The 21810-nt window shown below is 41.6% G+C and overlaps 1 protein-coding gene across 1 annotated transcript in view; it reads left to right on the plus strand.

The window, feature by feature from the left end:
• The window catches only part of niban2b (niban apoptosis regulator 2b), a 51419-nt gene that overhangs the window by 568 nt on the left and 29041 nt on the right, over positions 1 to 21810 (plus strand). The window lies entirely within an intron of this gene.

The raw sequence follows: 21810 nt of genomic DNA on the forward strand, positions 1-21810 counted from the left end.
AATTGGGAGGGGGGAACAGTCTGATAAACTTGTGTATCTGATAAACTTTGATTTTTTTTTGTGTGTGTGTTTGTACTATCAATCTGTCCTGAGATATTCCTTTTCAATTGACTCCTCACTTACTGCCCCATGTTTCCTCTCTGTGATACTCCAAAAGTTGTTTCCTGAGAGCAGAAACTGTTTTTCTTTTAAGGAAGTTTGTTGGAATTTTCTTGGCCTAAAATCTTTAAATGTGCTTGGCAACTCACAGAAAAAGCCATTTGGCCTTATAATGCTAGGAATGTATTAAAAAAAAAATCTTAAAATGTTTAACAAGATGCGAGAAAATGTTAATTTTGTTCGACCAAAATTCAAAACCAAAAAGATCTTTTCTTTTTATGATACGGGAATATCAAGTAGCAGATAATATGTGCACCATCAAAAATGGAGAAAAAAACTAACAAATGACTTTAAACCAACAAACAACTGTCAGAATTACTGCAGATAAGTTTACTGTCAACACAATGCTTTTGTCTTCGTTGGGTTTCTGTACTTAGGAACACCCTGAAGTTTCAGTGTGAACGACCTCTGAAAAAGGGAATTAGCTGTCAGGTAGGGTGATGTCTATTGAGCAGGGTGTAGATGCTGCACCCACCAGCCCCACCCTGTCTGTTGACTCTGTCACAGTTTATTAACTTCCCTGTAAAGCTTCTTTGGTTTTCGCTCTCACTTTAACTATCAGACACATTTATGATCATTGCTAACCTGACCTGGGTCATCCGGATTTGTTTACACAGGTCGAGTGATTTCTCAGATATTCTAAGAGCCCTGAACAGTCTGAAGCTGCAGGCTTGTCAGACCAACATGTGCCCTTGTTCCTCAGCCTGTTAGAGCTTGTTCAGTGTTATATGATGTCAGATATGATCAGAGTCTCTGTTAAGTCATTGTAGCAGATACAGTGTGTGAACATGAAACACTAATCCTCAGTGTGAATCAAAGGCAGCGCTGTGTGTGTGAACCTTTCTGAAGTCCCACTCACAATCACGTCAAAGCTAATTGCTAAACGTTAAGATTAGCAGGTTAATAATGCAAACAGTGATTGTGACCATGCTGGCCATAAATCGGATTTACTAGATATCACCTATTGTCTCGTCAAACAACAGATAAAGTTTATTAAGAGTTCGCTCAGACTTTTGGTAACTGTCACTAAGGTAGTCAACATTTTCCATGCTTTGATCCTTTTCAAAACTTTTTTAAACCACTATACAGTCCCTGTAATCAAATTTATGATTAATAGTAATAATAGCTATATGGAAGTGCAGAAGCTTTATAAAACTACATCTATTTAACATGACAGTTTCTTTATGAGGGGAATGGATCCATCAAAAATTGCAAGAAATCTCCTGCACAAAGTCTAAACTGTACAAATATGCTGCCAACGTATTTGTTCAATTAAGACTGTTTGAAGGAGTTTGCCTGCAGTTTGTGATCCTTGAAAACAAGAACTGCCCCGTAACTGTGTGAGTCAGACTTCTTCTTTTTGTTGCCGTGGTATCCAAACATTCATTGTTATTTTATTTTTACCGGAAATGTATGAAAGTTATAATTATTGTATTGTGAGAACCCTAATTGTTGCTGTACAATATTTAATGCTTTGGACACATTTCAGTGGTCGGTACTTAAAAGTATCATGATTCACTGGTTGAGAACCAAACTGATGAGGTAATATTGTGCTGTGTGAAGATGCAAATGACACAATTTGACATATCACATCGTCATATCACAAATGTGCCAGTTTGACTTGAAATTCCAGTGAGAAATTTGCATGGCAACCTTGAGATTCTCCTGACATCCTGGTGAATCCAAACACCATTCACAAAACAAACATTTAATAGTTGTTTGCTTTCCTTCTTATGAATAAACCTGACAAGTCATGGATTCAGACTCCTACCAAATCTGCATCCTGATGTAGTTATTTCAGCATCCTTTCTACATTTATTTCTACGTTTATTGTAACTAAAACTCAAGTCAAGTCTGATTATTTTGGGTTCACAGCGCTGTAGTTAGACAGATCTCAGCTGACTGTAGTGTGACTTGTAAGATCCAGTGAAACTGTCACTCAGTGGAGACAGATGGCAGGAGCTCCACAGCTGACGCAGAACATGTGTAGTTGTTGACCGTCAGGAAAATCCTGCTACTGATAATAACTCTGAGGTCATCAAACTGGGACCTGGTCAACCTCTAGTAACTGGTAGCAGCAGAAAAATGTATCCAGACACAATCACGAAGAAAGAGGAGAAATGAAGGGCTTTATTCTGCCAGGGAGCAGTCCCGGCTTCAATTTCAGGGCACTTCTCACTGGAGCTTACTGTCTAATAGGTCACCAAAGTTGGCTCACGGCACTACCGCTTAAGGTATAGTGAAGTCCCGCCCCTTCTAGATTGTGATTGGTTGGTGAAGGAGACGGGAGAAGTGACATTGATGAGAAGGTATGTCACTAATTTTCCACTAACTGAGGGGATGCTTCAGGACTCTGAATGTTGAATAGGCTGAAAATGCTGAACTGCATCTGTTAGGTACTAAAAATAATTGGCGTTCGTTGACACGGGCCCTTACCTGAGAGTGTGATGTTATGAACCCAGGCAGGATGGTGTTTGGTTTTCAGACGCATCTTGTTAGCCAGACGTTCGTGGACTGGTTTCGACCATCGTGAATAAACACAAATGATCCGGTGGGCAAACTTGTGTCTATAAAACATAAAAAGTTGCATTCCTTTTAAAAAAAAAAACAACAACACAACTTCAAGGTTTGAAACCAGGCCAGCTATTAGATTTGATTAGAAACTTAACCGAGCCGGTGCTTTCCCTCTAACCCTCAGTGTTGTGATTCAATAATGAGTGTAGTAACCTCTGGGTAGAATATTACGAATGTGCCAGGTGTGCATTGTGCCTGATGGGAGTGTAAATACCACAGGATACTTATTGAGTGCACACAGAGAAAGGGAGGAAAAGGCAGCTCAACAGGGGCTCCGTTTGGGACTGTTGCCAAGTGGGTTGACCGCCCCTCGCAAGGATTTATGACTTTGTGTTTAATAATAATTTGTATTCAAGCATTTTAAAAATATAGATAAGGAGCATTTCTAATGATTGCCTGTTGGTCGTCATAGACACTGAACTGATCTCCCATGTGTTAAACTGAGTTTTTACACTTCAACTTTGAGATCCCATCCACTGCTCTGACTACCTTAAAGGAAGAAAGAGAGAAAATCATATTACAGGTCAAATGCCATCTTTTTTTTTTATAATGCCTCTAGTGTCTAACTCAGAAGGAAGCACACACATACACCTATCAGATGTGGAATTTGAGGAATGCACAAATACATGTGTGTGTTAGAGTGTGTGTGTGTGTGTGTGTGTGTGTGTGCATGCAAGCCTCCTCCAGGCCTTGAGCTGCACAGCCAGCGCCACACAGTCTCTGCAGCCAAGACCAGCCCAGGGCCTGGCTCCCTTCAAGGGAAGTGCCTGGATTTATCGTTAAAGACCTCCACACTCACACACAAACACTCACACTCCTGAACATATTAACTCATTGTGCTCATTCCTGCAGCTCTGAGAAGGTGACAAGGATCAAATTGAGATAATCCTGCTCATAGATATCTTCATCACTCAGTGCTGTTGTTCTCTGGATGATTAATGAGCAGCCGATAGATGGGAGGACACACCTTTTTTATGTTTTCCTGTGTCTGTTAGCGGACCTGATAAGAAGAACTGAAGGAGTCTCAGAGCTGACTCATGTGTAAAGCAGCAGGCAGTGTGTTCGACTTCCCCCATAACCTCCAGCATGAGGTCAGCTCTGCAGAGAGGCTGGATGTGACCCAGATCACATGACTAACCTCTCATTTCCTCTTTGGAAAGTTACTCGAATGCTGCCCATGTGGTGCTGAAGTCATGATAGTGCCCGGACAGACACACATGGAGAAGCTGCTTTTCATAAAATCATCACTAAAGAGCCAACCAATGAGATTCTCTAAACTCTGATCAGAGACAGTTTGAGATTCAGGGAAACGTCCTTTAACAGGAACGCTGGTTTGCATGAAACACTTAATGTAATATTTCATATATCTAATATTTATGTATTGTTAAAGTTGAAATACTATTCTATACACTCACATGTTTGAAACAATACAGTCTCCATTATTTTAATGATTGATCGTATCGAAAGAGCCTTCACTTCAATAAAGAACTACATCTATTTCATAAGACACGAGAGGAATGAATCTATCACACATGACAATATAAACTCTTACACACTGTCTAAATTTTACAAATGTATTGCCAACATTTTGTACAATTAAGAAAGTGTGTTGGAGATTGCTTGCAATTAAAAGCGTGCAAGAAACTCATCTTGCATCTAACAAAAGTTAAGTGAAATGTTTGTTGACATTGTTTACCTCCAATATAAATGTAAAAATGAGCTCAACTGTGTTTGGTACCTGAGCGTGATGAGCGGTTGCTACAGCTGCTTCTGCTAGCTGTAGCCAGTGTGTTATTGTGAATGGGAGACCCGAGCACTTTGAATACAGTGTGTTCCTTTAAATCAAGTTGTGTTAAGAGTTACTACTTCTTCTTCATACCAGATGTGCTTCCTTACCTATGTCTGAACTGCACGTGTTGCAGAATCTTTTTTATGTGTCTAACCCTCACTGGTCTTCTCACTTGGTTGACTTACTGCATCACAAATCATTACCTGGCAGATGAGAACAACTTTTATGAGCGGTAAAATTCTCACTGACGTTTAATCCTGAGAGATTTTTGTTACTGTTTGGACCAATACTGATTAGAAATGAACTTGTCTTATTAAATCAGCAAATTTCAGAACTGTAGAAGCGGCTTCAGTTTGGAATTAGTTTTATTTACCAACCCTATGGATCAGTGTTGGTGATAGTTCAGGTTATTAAGAAAAATAAATGGTAACATCTCTTTTTATTCCTGTATCCATTTTAAATGAAAAGTACGGTCGTCGCTTTTACACCCATGTCAGAGAAGAATAAGAACACACAGACATTATTACTGATGGATTAACGGCTACTTGTCCAGCTGACAGAGGCACACGAGTGTTTTATCATTTCAAAGCCAAGAGAACATCAATTATCTTTATATTGGAATAAACCATGAACAACACAAACTCAAGAGAAGGAGGAAACTTCACCTCATTAGTTTGTTAAAATCGTACAAGCAATGTAAACATCAAATCGATTTAATGGATTTCCTTTATTAATCAGCATGTTTTTATAACATGGTGACATGTGACATGACAGTAAACCACCAGAATACAGAAAGGGGATTACTGGCTGTCCAAGCTGCAGCTGATATCAATAGAAAGTCATGTTTTTGGTATGTTTTGTGAGTCCAGAAGTTTTCCTCGAAAACATAAAACAAAGTCTTGTATGTTCGTGTGCTCAATAAAACATTTAAGAGCCCCCTTTCACTCAGACCTCCCTCAGGTAGTCACACATGGAGCAGTGTTGGCCCGGTCAGTGGGTGAGGGGCCAGGAAACAGGAAATCCTAACGCTCAGTGTTTATTCTGGCTCTGTTACATTTTTAAGGCTATGGGAGAGGGGGTCGAAGGTTGTTGGATCTGTAGAAGGTGAGAGTGCCACACCTCACCTGGCAACACACACACACACACACACACACACACACACACACACACACACACACACACACACACACACACACACACACACACACACACACACACACACACACACACACACATGTTTTTTTTTTTACAATATGTAGTTATGATATTTTATATTGTGTTGAAATATTTTACTGTTTGTTATAGATCTTCAATAGTTGCCCCTCATTGTCTGATTTTCTCAAGACAAAATCACCAGGGCTGAATAATGACATTGACAGTGAAGTGCTCAATTCGGGCTGATTTTTTTAAAAGTAAGTAAGGCTTAAAGTGATGTATAATTAGGGGTGTGGCCTCTTTGAGTGACAGTTGGGAGCTGTTAGGTGTCACCTCAGCTTATTCAGTCACTAACCTTACCCTCTGGGCCATGATTGTCTGTATGTTGGATCCTATTAAAGATCTTTTAATGTTAAAATCAAACCAATAATCTGTCTTGCTGACCATCCGACAAGCTCCAATTTTTACACCCGGTAAAATTCAAGTACTGTTTGTTAGGTTGGGTGCAGTGGGTCATGATGGCACTTGATTGTAGCACCATATAAATATCTCTCATAGCATTACATGCTGGTATATTGGCTGTCAGGCTGTCAATTCTTACTCTCAATTCAAACGTTCATTCATAATTTAGGGAGAAAGTTCACGTTTGTGTATGATTATGACAACTTACCGTTTAATACAATGTTACATTAATAACATTACAACATTAATAACCCCTAGCCCCACCCTGCAGCTTTCCTCTCTTGTCTATATGTTACAGTGCCCCGTCTACACACCCACCCCCTCCCCTCTGTGCTCCCTCAAAAGCCACGCCCCTCACTTACACGCACAACCGTTGCATCAGACCTCAGCTCATCGCTTGCATTGTGTTGAAACTACGTTGTCTCATGTCTCATTCAGCGCAAAGTAAACTCAGAGTATAAACTCCGTCGTCGGTGGCGCGCTTTGAGTGTGAGCTAGTGCGTGCAAGGGGTCGAGAACGAGCAGGGAGACAGAGAGGCGTCTGATTGGTTCATCAGATTGGTACCTCGTGGCAGACATTGGTCAAAGTTTTTACAGGCTTACAACTGCTACAGATGATGGATTTTCTTAGTTCCTTTTTCAGAGCACAGGAGTTATTAATGTCTGTCAGGACCTAAAGACAATTTCAACCAAAATCTTGGTTCAGTGTATCTGGAGAAAATTACCAAAATGACCAACCCTTTTCTTCATACAGGTCTGCATAATGCACACAGTATATTACTGACTGAACATATTGGTCATGTGTCTATGCATGCAACCAGTCCCATGTGGTGACAGACTGAGGTTTATACTGTATGTACTGCATGTGTATGTGGAATACAAGTCTTGCATAAGACACTGATAAGCCCTGGTGGTTCATCTTTAAGATACAGAATAAAAGCCTGTCAGCATTAAAAATGTTGGCTGACATGCTCTTTCTAAAAACCTGTGCGGGGAAACGTTTCAACAGAAACCCCTGCCCTGCCTTTAATTACCCCGGTAAACATGTTTAAAGCAATCTAAATCTGCCTTTTTAAGTGGCCCAGATCCTTGCACAAGCACAGCAGCAGCCGCTCTTGCTTCAGCGGTGATGGGAACACAGTCTGAATTTATGAGTCAGCCTGTGGGTCTATCTCAGAGGAATGTTTTTGTTAAGGCACTGTGGAGAAAGAAAGGAGGGGGCGGAGACGTCCTCCTGTGGCTCTATTAAGTATCAGTCTGGTCTGAACTCAGATCCCTCTGATCAACATGTGCTCAAAGTGTTGAAACAACGTCAGTGATAAGACGAGCTGCCATGTGGACTAAATGCAGTGTTGGTTGGATTAGATTACCACAGCGATGGAGGATAACACAGTAGTCATCATCATTAGAGCTGAAGGCTGGCCTCAGCACTGCCGAGTCTCCCTCGACAATTACTGTAGCAGCAACACAGAGTCAGCGAGACTCCCAGCAGCAGCTCCCTGATATGTTTCTTACAACTTTTAAATCTCATTAACTTAATGAAAAAAAGATCTCTGTGGAATGTGACCTCAGTGTTGGTCACATTTCCTCAAAGTTTCTCAAGCTGGAAACTGTGAACTCACTTAAATATTTGAATAACTTTTCCTGTCGTTTGGTGGGTCTTGGTTTTGAGCCAGGGACGTGTGCAATGTGTCAGCTAAATCAATTAATTAAACACGGTCACCTTTGCTAGTCGGCAACAGAATTACTAATTATTGGTATTTTCATTAATACAGGCTAATGTAATGCTGGTTAAATGTTGTGTATAAACTGTAACACAGACATAGTCGATGCTGTAGCTCCAGTTAATTAGCCTGCTACATTGACTGTAAAATGGACTAGGCTTCTTGGTCTCCTTGGGCGCTGATATATTGCGCTTGTGATGTAATTTGGAGCCAGGACTTGTGCAGAAGGGAACTGGTTGATCAATGTGCGGAATTGATGCTACACCCCTTCCAGTAACTGCAGCACACATTAAACTTAGAGTTAAAACGTTAATCCCTCAAGTGGGTACAGCCCACTCGAAAACTTACTCTTGTATCAGTTTTGAAGAGACACATGTTATGGAAAGTTCAAATACTTTGTTAGTTTGTCCTCCCCTTCCTCCTCTGTTCTGCTAACAGAGCTGTCAGTCATGACGAACATTTGGCCATAAATCATCTTCATAACTGCTAACATCACAACACAGGTTTGAGACAACTGTATTTGAAACTGTATGTAACTTTATAGTTTGACCCATGTCCCCATCTGTTAACATGGAGAAGATGTGGTTTATGATCTGTACTGCAGCCGGTCAGCAGGGAGCGCTCTTAATTATACAAGCTTCACTTCCAGACGTCTGTGTCTCTGTCCATCTTATCATACAGTCTATGGCCCGCTCTCCCCGCTCTACTGCCTTGATGTAAACCAGCACAGATGACCTCGTAGGAGAAAGTCTTAACTGCAACAAAATTAAAGTTAAAAAGTATTTCAGGGTTACAGGTCCATGCAGAAATAATATGAACACATGGTGCTCTAATCACTCAAATCAAATCACTAAAGATGCTATGTTTATGCCAGGCCCAGTGTAACTTACTGCGTTTCAAACCTCTGAACAGTACGAGCAGTTCTGGTGATTGAGGACACTCTTCAGTGCAGATAAAAAGATAAAACTGTCCATGCTTTGGAATCTGGTAAAACATCCCTTTTGTTTGAATAAAAGACTCTTTAATTCTCCTTCTTTGCTGTTTTGGTGTGGTCAGTGAGTAGAGGTACTTCATTACATCAGCTTACACTCTGTATGAATAGGGCCAAAGACAAGCATGAACAAATCCATTGATTGTCCTTTAACGGTCGTAGAAAAGAAAGAACTTCACTTAAAGACACTACCGCAGTCGTTTCCCATGGGCTTTCTGAACGAACACTTCCCTGTTAGAAGTATCTCCAATAGTCATAACACAGCCTCATAGTTTTTTTGGTGAGCAGATCTTTGTTTGACTGGTTTTGCTAAATCAGAGATCATCTCAGCTGGGATTGGGATGGTGAGTGGAAACGTTGAAAAGTTTTGCTGACATGCACTAATTTAACCGAGGCAGTCAAATAAGAGCAGCGTTACCTCGGTAGTGTCTCCTGCTGTCTTCACTGGTTTGAGATGAATGAGGTCTTTGATTCTCTCTGATGTTCGACGCAGTCTGGTTGTCATGTGATTACACTGAGTGGCTTCTTTCAAAACAAGCTCGTCGGCCATGGGGTGTTTCAAAGCAACCACTTAGAAGCAGCTGCTGTCAGCTCTTCCAGATGGATGACACTCATGATCAGAGTCTAGCTGAGTAATCGTCAAGGACTGGTACTAGTCGTCTCAAATATTAGTAAGAATTGCATTTAAAAGTCAGCATCAAATTGTTCTCCTTTTTCTGTCTGCTCTTCAAAGAAATACTGTGAAGTTCCTGGGACAAATTGTGCTGCTAAAAAGTTTTAATGAAACATGAATTATTTTAAATGTAGTCAAAAATAGTTGACAATTTCCCTGCCACCCTTTTGCGATGACCAAGCTTTTTGGCCATGTTTTAATCCCAAAATGTCAATTTCAACTACTTGCACAGCCCCTACATCATATTTAGTATGAAAGTAGTGGTTTCGGACACAGCCTATGTGTGTTTTGCACATGACTGTGCACATCTAAATCCAACCCTTTCCATTAGCTGCATTGTCCCCTCTCTCTCTCTCTCTGAACCACATTTTGTCTTCTGCTTTCCCCATCAGTAAAAAGCTAGACTTCTTAAACACAGGCTCTGGGGGAAAGTGGAGTTATTCCACTGTCTGGTTCAGAGGAGGTGAAGCTGACTTCACTCGAGTCATCTCTGGAGTAGAGAGCAACCTAAAAGTATTAATATATATTAAGGAAACTAAAAGTAAAGATTTAAACACAAGAAGTTATTCTACAGAAGCAACTCCTGAACGAGGGTCTGTGGTCACAACCTTTCCCATCTTTCTCATGCAGTACTCCTCCAGATGAATCTTGTCTAGGATCTTAGAACTTGCTGTTTTTGAGGACTTAGTATTTAACTTTAATATATTTTGTACTAATTTAAGTTTGTGTGGCACGAAACATTTCAGTGTTTTTAAAGAACAATGAGCTATGACTGCACAATACTGGACAAAATTTACGTTCCAATATTTCTTTCTGCGATACATTGCATTATTAAAAAAAAAAATTATTTCAGATAAATAAAATGAAATGTTCAAATGTTCTTTTTAAATACGATGAGGCATGCCCCACTGCTATTTTTAACTCCCAATACAGATTCCTTTACGTGGGCTGTGGGTATCTGCTGCTGCCGAATAGTAAACTGATACCAGTGTTGGATGAATAAGCTGTATTCCTCACTGTGAGGATGAGGCTGGGAATCATGTAAGGCACCATCAGGTTTTCCTAACTATGAAAAATAATATTAAATTATTCTACATTCATGCTGTTCGACTTCCAGCTCAAGAATGCTTAAGCCAGTTTAGGGCTGATTGAGGTCTTTACATGAAAGAGTAAATGGATCCCCAACAGATCGGACCAACACAATAAATAAACTTTTTTGATATCACGTAAACTTTCTGATTGCTTGTTAGCTTTTTTTGTTCACCCCTGTCATACAGAAACACCACAGCTGATGATACACTCTTTGGTTTACGCCTTCATTGTTTCACTATGTGTGATTCAATCAGGAGGTGACTGACTCATGCTTACAGGACATGTAGTAATAGAAAGAGTTCATTGTCTGTAGTCAGCGGGTGGCTTACTCATGAAAAGTGAATCATTCCCTGGGTCATTTCTCTTTATTTCTACCTCACTCACAATGTGATCTCTCTGATCATTAATAACTGGATTCGTTATGAACCATCTGCTTCAACCCCCCAACAGCATCTCATAACCACAACCACACATAACAGGGGGGGTAAAATAGGTTAATCAACCCTCTAATGCAGTCATTACTGTTTTACTTATTTCCCTTTATACCTAGATTAAGTTCTATTCATGCATACTATTAAAACCATTTAATTTCAGTCAAAACCACATATTGCACTTTGTTTTCAGACACTTTGGAGACCCTTCTTAAGACTCTTGTACAAAGGCCATTAAAGGTCACATATTATTCTCATTTTCAACCAGTTTAAATAAGTCTCAGAGGTTCACAAAACATGTCTGTGAAGTTTCTTTCTAAAAATCCACTCCTGTATTTGATCATGCCTATAAACCCCTCTATTTCAGCCCTGCTCAGAACAGGCTGTTTCTGTGTCTGTACCTTTTTTAAATGTAAATGAGCTGTGTCTGACCACGCCCCCTCTCTGGAAGGGCTTTGGTGGCTTGGGCTTTCTTGCACCATGCCCTATTGTTTACGGTGAGAAGGCAGACTCAGAGGGCAGAACAAACACCTAGCTGTGGAAGTGTCACCCACCTGGGGGAGGGGTTACTGCCCTTTGTGATGTCATGAAGGGAAAATCTTCAAACGGCCTGTTTGAGCACACATTTTCTGAAAAGTGGAGCAGGCTAAAGTAGGAGAGGATGGACTTTTCTCTCATATGTGCCCTTTAAAGGAGGAAAATACAGACTAGATATGATGTAACTCAAGTTCCTCTTAGTTGTTTTCAAGATTCATGCAGAACTTGTGTCAGATTATGTATCCATTCAACTGTATTAGTATGGCCCCCCTCTTTGGCGGTTTTTTCTCTAAGTTTAATTGGATCCAGCTCTAGCCACAAAAAGGCAGCCCATTCTTTAAATTCCGATGTTTCTAATATCTAAATTACAGCTGGAAGCTCTGAGCTGATCTGCATTATTGGTTTTCAGGGAAATTTATTGATGAAACATCAGCGCTACATCCCCTTTTGACCGCAACCACAGACTGACTGTTATAGATTAATGTTTAACAGTGTTGATGCCTCTAATTTGGCATTTTTTTCTGAGGCCATCTTGGTTTTTTTCAGAGCCAGAAGTGACCTTACTTGGAGGGTGGAGCTGTATAGGCAAAGGTTTGCAGATAATTCAGCTTGAGAAAGGTTCATCTGTAATTTAAAGTATTGTCAAATATTGGGATGCTTATTTTGGATTGCATAAAACAGGCTTTAAGTAAAAGTTGCTGACTGAAAAACTAAATCCTAACACATGGGTTAGTATGACCCATGTCTCATGTTTTATCATGAGATCTGATTCCATAGAGGTCTATGAGAAAATAACCCCACTTCTCATGTGATTAATTACTTCAGTAAACATTTTTGTAATATGTTAATGATATCAGTCACTATACTCAAGTCCAGCAAAATGACAAACTTAAGTTTTTAAAACAGGAAGTAGAGACACAGTTGGTTTATTTTACTGTAACCACATCCACTTCTTACGATTCAGTTGGATACTTTGTTTGAAAAATTCCTGGATTTCACCAAATACACTGCGAGGCACGTAAAAAAAAAAAAAAAAAAAGTAATATCATGTAATGAGGGATGATTGTCTGACGAACCCAAAGGAGATCAATTAAAGCTTGATTTAGCATGGTATATTAATTAAATAAACACACTTTATTATAATTGAATCAATCTAAAGGATTTTGATAGACTGCTCTTTTTTTAATTCATCAGAGAGTGAACAAAGCCTCTTTTTGTTTTCTTGGAGTTAAATACAGTTTGGCCTTTTGGGGCCTAATTTTCCTCATTAGACTTAACATCATTACAGTCTTGGCAGTGTGACAGTGGAACATGTGTAAACAGAGATGTTGATGCTGAATCAGTTTTATTGTTTCTGGTTTAATGATAGCAGACGGGCACCACTCTGACACTCGATTAACTCTACAGTTTACTGAACAGCACGTCAGTTACAAAGTACCTGAAAACTCAAGTGTACAAACGTATGTATCTGCACGCAAAGTGAAACACACTGCATTGGTAAACACGCCACAGTCACTGTGCAAGGTGACTCAGCCTGTGTAGTAAACACACACTGCTGTCGCTGCACATCTCCAGATGTTGCTCCTCCACTCTCCCCCTCGCTGTGCCCCAGATATTTAGTTCTCCTCTCTTGCGTCTGTGACTTTGGCGGTCTGTATTTTATTCTAACTTTTTCTAACTTTTTTCCTCCCCCCCTCCTAATCTACCTGCACACTCAGCATTATAAACTTTTCCGGCAATCAATAAGCAGGGTAGAGTGCAGGTCTGCAGGAGGACCTACAGACATCCACAGTTGAATAGAGGGGTTCAGCAACTTTATGTGCTTTAAGCTGACTACCTGAATATACTGAATGACTAGGTTTTCACATCATTGATTTATTTCCATGATTGCACAGGCATAGTTCAAGATGACAACAGCAGGATTCATCAGGCTCAGATTGTGACTGAGTGGTTCAGGGAGCATGAGATCATTATCACATATGGATTGGCAGCGTGTTGATACAGCAGGAACAAAATAAGTCGCACACACAGGTTTAGCAGTCAGGAATGTAAGACTGCTTTTTTGCAGGACAAATGCTTTAGAGTCTCTGAAGGAAAGAGTCCAAAGGTTTCCACAATCTCCAGAATTTGTCAGTTTAATGATTGAGGTCATGAGTCAGTTTCTCTGAAGGCAACAGGCCTGTGATTTGTGATATCCACACGTGGACAATTAGGACCCTCAGAGCAGACCAATAAAACAAGATACTTTTTTTGCCTAAAAAAAGGAAAATTTTAATAATTGTTACATCCCAGTTAAAAAGGTCCTTTGTACTTTCTACCCATATTTTTTTTGTTAAAATTCTTTTTAAACATGCTTTAAACTCCCCGGAAAGCACTTTGTCGCTATGTTAACAAGAGTGATGTAAAGATAAAAAATAAAAAAAACGTTACTTCAGTTCAGCTGAAAGTGAAAATAATGATCACTTTTTCTTTAAAAAAAAAAAACACTCAACATCAAAATTCCTGCATAATCTAACTTGTGTGTTTTGTGTGCATGACACCTCAAATAAACCTGATAAAACCTCAGGTCTTCTTCTTGATGGTCAGGGATTACAAAGCAAGCGGCATCAATATATGTTCAGGTAGATAGTGAATAAATAGACGATGTGAGAAGAAAATAATAATAAGAACTTTGGCTACCCATTATGATCATACATATAATGCCTTTTGCATGCATGTTGTGTAGATTTGTTCAAGCTTTATATTTGTATTTATACCCCTACAGACAAGCATACTATAAAAACCACAGCTACTGAAGCAGAAACCAAACAGCATGTGGAGGAGTATGTAGGACTCATATATTACCTTGACGGACATTTGATAGCAATCATTCAAATTTTATTCAAATTAATTTGAATTCTTGTCAGTGACTCATTCATTATTTAAGATAATATCAGCAGCTAGTTAGTGCAGCTTCCCTCCACAACTTATTTTATAAAGAGAAATCCTCGGTTGTGCTAGTCAACTTTATTAAAATGTGAAGTTTCAGAGATCCAGTCTTTGCTCATCTTCCAGCGGCAACCATGTTGACTCAGTGATGGTGCACAAAAAGAGCAGTTTAGAAATACCTCTTTTCTTTTTAAAGCCTGTCTTCATCTTGCCTCTTAAAGTGTTTAACTTGCATCTTAAAAACATAATTAACTATTTGCTCACAGGACTTGAAGAAAAACAAAAGTTCAAAGATGCAGATAACGGCCAGGCATCCTGGCGTAAGACTTATATCAATACTACTTGCCTAACTATATTCCACATCAGGGAAATCATTCAAACATTCAAACAAGGGTCAAGTCTGTATTTGTGGATCTCTTCTGAATCACATTAATAAAACTGCAGACTTGCAGTGTAACACACCTGAAACTGTTGTGATTATTGTTGGAATCACAGTGAGCATCCAGGCATCACACACATACCAACTGTTGGGGTTGTATCAAGTCAACTTTGGTTATATTCTTTAATAATTATACTTAATTATTAATAATATAAATAAAATATCATTAAACTATGTTTAATCTCGTTTTGGGGCACCAACCTGTAATCAGGTAAATATAACCAAAATATCACTCAAATCAGTCTCAAATTAGTTATTTAATTACTAATATTATTAATAATGAATAACTATATTTCATAAATTGAAGGCGTGAAATCCGTACACAAAGCCTTCGCACCCAGCTTATATCACAATGTAAATACACCAGTAACCACAAACAACTGCTCTCTTAAATTATAACAGAATTTATTTAAACAAAGCAACATCAATCCAAAATCAATGAACTTAATTAAACAAATAACTATTATAAACTAATCTAAGCAACAAACATTATCAAGCAAAGGCTTGTGGAAGGGGTGTGAATGTAGGTGTGTGTGTGTGTGTGTGTGTGTGTGTGTGTGAGAGAGAGAGAGAGAGAGAGAGAGGGAAGAAGAAAGGGGGGGAGATGGCTTCGTACCCTCGTGGTCGTTCACGATGGCGCAAACCTAACAAAGACCTGGGTGCGTGCGCGTGTGGATGAAAGGGAGAGAGAAGGGGGGGGAAGATTACTTCGTCCCACGTGGTCGCCCTTCCGATGGCACACACCTAACAAAGGCCTAAATGTGGCCTTAAGGTCTAAAAGAGACTGAGTTCGGCCCTACACAGTCTGTGTCTCTGAGGCGTCTGGATAGCCGCGAGTGTATAGATCTCTGTGCGTAATGGCGCGGTGGTGGAATTGGTCTCCAGATGTACGTTTACACAGGAATATGTGTGTATGTGTGTGCGTAGAAGGGGAAATAAAAGAGAATAAAAGAGAAATGCGTGCCTGAAGAGGCCGGATCACAGTCCGACTCCCGCGCCACAACTCGGAGTAATTCCCTTCATTCACAGAAACAAACCAATAGCCGAATTCAGGTTAATACGGCTTACACTGGCCTTTCTGATCAGAAGAGTAATACCCGGTTATAACGCTGTTACGATAAACACATATAGGACGCAGCGGTCCGAAACAACAAGAGTTTTAAACAGTTAAAACTCAGGACGCAGGTCCAACAAAGATAAAAATTACAGTTTCTGCTTTGATCAACAATTGTTAAAAACACTCTCTAAAGCTAATTCTGCCCAGACCTAATTAAGCCTCACTTGTGAATCGCTTTGTCCGCGATTGGTGAAAGGAAAAGAGTCCGGCGATGGAGCAGATCTTCTGTCCGTCCTGGTGCAGAGGCGTCTGATGGCGGCGAGGGTCCCTTACGGCGAGAGCGGCTTCGTTGGTTCTCCGTCGAGTGGAAAAATGTCTTTTGATGTCCTTTCGTTGCAGGACGGAATAAGACCGTTATCTTTCTGATAATCTGTTATAGTCTGACGCTCTCCGAGAAACTGAGATGCGTTCACTGGACAATCCGAGCTCGGAATTTAGAACACTGCCGGCCGCGGATTACCTGCGCGCCAAAACTTAAAACAAAGGAAGATTGTTGCAGGAAACAGGAGATCTTCTTGGGTCTCCGAGCACCGAAGGTCAGCGCGTGAAAGAGAGCGAGCAATGGAAGTCTTGGAGTTTTGTAGCCTGGCCTGCTCCATGGGGGTCTACCTCAGGTCCCCTCCAATGAGGAGAGAGAGGTTCCGGTCCCCCCTTTACTTCACACGTAGGTGTGAAGTACCGCAGGGGATTCTGGGATTAAGAGTCCTTTTAGGCCTCTTTGTGATCTCAGTGAATAACTCAAATGAGGCTTTTACAGAGGTGCAGGCCCAAGTCCATTGTATGACTGTTCTAAGCCTGCGTGGCCCAACATCCCCCCTTTGTCCTGAAGAATGGGATTGCGGGTCGCGGTCTTTAGGGCAAATAGGGCCAACAGTCCATGTGTGAGGAGACAAATTTTCAAATAGTTAGTGAGCAAAAAGTCCATACATTTTGAGAGGCATTCGGTCTGGGCAGACGCTGAGGCAAAGTCTGGGCAGACTGTCTAACTATGTCTAAAGCTAGGCATAAAACATAACCAGGCATTAGCAAAGCTTTGCTACTCAAGGTGCATTCTTTAACAAAACAAATGAAACAAACAGACAAAAGGAGGGGAGAAAGAGAAGAGTATAAGGTGTAGATTTGTGGGCTAACTCCTAGCCTGGGCAGGAGTAAGCCTGTGGGAAGGTGTTTGTGGCATGTAGGTGTGTAAATGTACATGTACATTATGTGTCTCCCTACCAATGTCAAAACACAAAACAGGGACTAGGAAACATTCATGTCGGTAGAGTAACATTGTTGTGTTTCTAGAATGGAGGCTACACCCCACTCCTATGTGGAGTCAGAATCGGGTTCTCTGTAAGCGAGGGAGTCCTTAGGGAGCTCGTAGGAACTCCGATTATACCTACCCTTCTGTCTCAGACTACGGCCATCCCGAGAGTTCCGTTCGGATCTGGTAGCGATCAGTTCTCCAGGCTGGAACCTACTCTGTGGTTGAGTCCCACCCCCCTGGCTCTGTTCTCTATTCTGCCGGTGATATGGTCTCTTATTCCTAGCACGAGGCAACTTGTTGCCCTCACGTGACACGTGGCGTAAGCGTGTCTGCCAAACCGCCTGTGCGAATCTCTTGATCTCTTTCATACTAAGCTGATGTGTACGACTATGCAGGGTGACATCTGAACGCACGCAGCCATGCAGATTGTGCATGAAGATGGACTTGAAAGTTGGGTTCTCTTCCAAACCTGGAGCCTTACGTCCCTGGAAATATGCAGATCTAAGTCGCCAGTAATAATCTTTGGGGGCCTCATGCTTCTGATGCAAGACACTGAAAGCACTAAGAAGGGCAGATGCAGGGTCAATGTAGGTGGAGTATTCCTGGCGCAAAGCATTGCAGAGCGCAGAGTACTGGTATCTGATCTCAGGCTGAAGGGTAGTCGTGAAGTTACGGACACTCTTGGAAGTTGTCTTCCAGATCAGCCTGAGTTTTTCTCTTGTGGATGCATCAGGTACCTCACTGAGACACAGGTTAATCTCTCTGAGGTAATCATCGATGCAGAGGTCTGAGTTATCTGGATCAAACCGCTCTACATCCTGTGCCATAGATTCAATGAGCCTTATGCGCATTCTTTGATCTCTGGGTAGAAGGGAGCCATCCCAGTCATCTGAGGTTTGGATATTCCTTAGCCGTGAATCCTGCAATGGGAACCTACAGGTAGCAGGAGGGGGCCTGGTGTTATCTCTTCCTCTGGGGGCTGAGAAGTCACCCCCCTTCCTATGTGGTGATTCAAACCTGTGAAGGTGTGAAAGGGTGTCACAGTTGTCAGAGAACTGGGGCGTTTCCCCAAGGAGCGGGGCTCCACAGTCAAAATCAGGGAAAACTAGACTTATTTCCTCAGTCCTTGGGTTATCCTGGCTGCTCGGTTCTTTACTGAGCTTTTTCAGCAGGGTTGTTTGATCTCTTAAGGGGCTTGGTCCAGGATCAGAGTCATATCCTGACGATATGTCTTGCTCCATGCTTACCTGTGCTCCCTGAATTAATTCAAGCATGTCCAACACTTTCTGCTTGGCAGTTTGTAAGTGCTGATTAACAGATTTGTTTCCTTTCTGCAAGGATCGGACCTTTGGTGGGAGTGTCCCCATGAAATCACGGACACTCCTAGCCGTAGTCTTCCAGATCCGTTTCAGTTTTTCATGTGAGGACGCATGAGGCAGGTCAAGGAGACAATGGTCAACTTCTCTAAAGTAATCGTTAATACTTGAATCTGGGCTATCTGGGTCAAAACGCTTCAGATCTTTGGCCTGAGGTTCTATCTGCCTGGTTCGCAGGCCCTGACCCGAAGGCTGGCGAGGGTCGTCCGATTCGTCTGATGAATCGTAAGCCCTGTGGTTGTCACGGTAGTAGGGTTGTAACCGTGGCGGGGTTTGTGTTCGGCTCAGACGTGGCCGTCTATCGTGGGACAGGTAGCGTTTGGTGCCCAATTGGGCCTGTGTCTCCTCCCTGTCTCTAGGGGGAGTAAAGCCTCTCATCCTGCGGGGTGAGGGTTCTCTTCGCTCAAAGCGTATGGCGGAACGCGGGGGCCCTTCCTCTTTACTCATCCTACTCTTTACCGGGTGGTCTGAGGACGTGGGCGCTTTTGTGCCTGGGTCGACCCGGCGGTGCCTTCCCCTCTCCTCCAGATCCTGCAACATGTCTGTCTCCCTCCTCCAGGGGCTTGTTTCAGTCTCCCATCCTTCGTCTGAGGTTTCCTCATCTGATCTGGGGGCTGAAGTCCTTCTCTGCCTGTCCTGAACTCTGGGTACCATATCACTTCGTTTCCTCTGTTCGGCCAGTTTGCTGCTTTCGTGCAGTGTTTTATTCTCCTCCTGCAGGGCCTTGCAATTTTCCTGCAAGGTCTTTAGTTTATCCTGCATTCTTTCGAAGTCGTCCCGCAGGATCTGTCCTTCTTCTAGTACCCGGGCTAGCTGTTCCCGGTGTATCTCATTCTGCACATTTGATTTGCGCTGATAAAGGAGGAGAATTTCGCCTAGAACATCTGAAGCTGTACGTGTTGGCTTCCCAGTTGGTTGATTTGCATATTCAACCAAGCCCTTTAGTCTCTTTTCACATGTGCTGAGGGTGTAGGAGTTCAGGCTGTCGAGCTGCTCTGTAGGGAGGTGGATAAGATTAGCAACTACGTCTTGAAGGGGTGGATCGTCTGATCCATAGTGAGCTTTGGCCCATAGTTGATGTATGTCTTCTGCATACATTCTGTCTTTATTAGGGGTGAGCCTGGCTCTGTGGTTGACAAGATCAACTAGCTCTTCTAACTTCTTATCACTAATGCTAATTGACTAGCTATATAGGTTGGCACTCTCCTCTGAGGAGAGGTTCGTCAGACCGGCAGCAGTTTCTTGCAGTGCTGCGTCGTCTGATCCAAAAGGAGTCTCAGCCCCCGACTCACCTAGGGTCTTGGTACACAAGAGCAAATCTTATCTAAGTTTCCCAACTGATCACTGCAGTCTATCCTGGAAGATAGGAGAGGGGATTCACACCTCAAGTCCTCAAAATAAGGGAGGAACTCACACCTCTCAGACAGCTGGCTATGCAACAATGATGAGGTTACACTCTCATCTGGCCAAATGGCTCTCAAACAACAAGGAGCATCACAATCCTTTAGTAGAATACTTCAGGATCAAAATCTAGATTAATGCAACAAATCAAGTTCCTTGATAAAGTCACACTAGCTGCATCATTATGTCCAATTGTTGTATGGACCCAAAGGGGACAACAGTTATGGCTTTAACCATTAACTAACAACATACAACACAACTAAGCCACAGCTTGATGTCTGCTTTGCTTAAACCACAAAATTTAAAGAAAATATAATTTTCTTCCGAAGGATCCTTTTTAGGATTTTAAGTTTGGATTACTGTGCATTTACAGTGCAATAAAGCTGGTTTATTGAAGGCCTCACACGGGCTGCACCATTTGTTGGGGTTGTATCAAGTCAACTTTGGTTATATTCTTTAATAATTATACTTAATTATTAATAATATAAATAAAATATCATTAAACTATGTTTAATCTCGTTTTGGGGCACCAACCTGTAATCAGGTAAATATAACCAAAATATCACTCAAATCAGTCTCAAATTAGTTATTTAATTACTAATATTATTAATAATGAATAACTATATTTCATAAATTGAAGGCGTGAAATCCGTACACAAAGCCTTCGCACCCAGCTTATATCACAATGTAAATACACCAGTAACCACAAACAACTGCTCTCTTAAATTATAACAGAATTTATTTAAACAAAGCAACATCAATCCAAAATCAATGAACTTAATTAAACAAATAACTATTATAAACTAATCTAAGCAACAAACATTATCAAGCAAAGGCTTGTGGAAGGGGTGTGAATGTAGGTGTGTGTGTGTGTGTGTGTGTGTGTGTGTGTGAGAGAGAGAGAGAGAGAGAGAGAGGGAAGAAGAAAGGGGGGGAGATGGCTTCGTACCCTCGTGGTCGTTCACGATGGCGCAAACCTAACAAAGACCTGGGTGCGTGCGCGTGTGGATGAAAGGGAGAGAGAAGGGGGGGGAAGATTACTTCGTCCCACGTGGTCGCCCTTCCGATGGCACACACCTAACAAAGGCCTAAATGTGGCCTTAAGGTCTAAAAGAGACTGAGTTCGGCCCTACACAGTCTGTGTCTCTGAGGCGTCTGGATAGCCGCGAGTGTATAGATCTCTGTGCGTAATGGCGCGGTGGTGGAATTGGTCTCCAGATGTACGTTTACACAGGAATATGTGTGTATGTGTGTGCGTAGAAGGGGAAATAAAAGAGAATAAAAGAGAAATGCGTGCCTGAAGAGGCCGGATCACAGTCCGACTCCCGCGCCACAACTCGGAGTAATTCCCTTCATTCACAGAAACAAACCAATAGCCGAATTCAGGTTAATACGGCTTACACTGGCCTTTCTGATCAGAAGAGTAATACCCGGTTATAACGCTGTTACGATAAACACATATAGGACGCAGCGGTCCGAAACAACAAGAGTTTTAAACAGTTAAAACTCAGGACGCAGGTCCAACAAAGATAAAAATTACAGTTTCTGCTTTGATCAACAATTGTTAAAAACACTCTCTAAAGCTAATTCTGCCCAGACCTAATTAAGCCTCACTTGTGAATCGCTTTGTCCGCGATTGGTGAAAGGAAAAGAGTCCGGCGATGGAGCAGATCTTCTGTCCGTCCTGGTGCAGAGGCGTCTGATGGCGGCGAG

The sequence above is a fragment of the Labrus bergylta genome, chromosome 2, assembly GCF_963930695.1.
Source record: "Labrus bergylta chromosome 2, fLabBer1.1, whole genome shotgun sequence".
Lineage (NCBI taxonomy): Eukaryota > Metazoa > Chordata > Actinopteri > Labriformes > Labridae > Labrus > Labrus bergylta.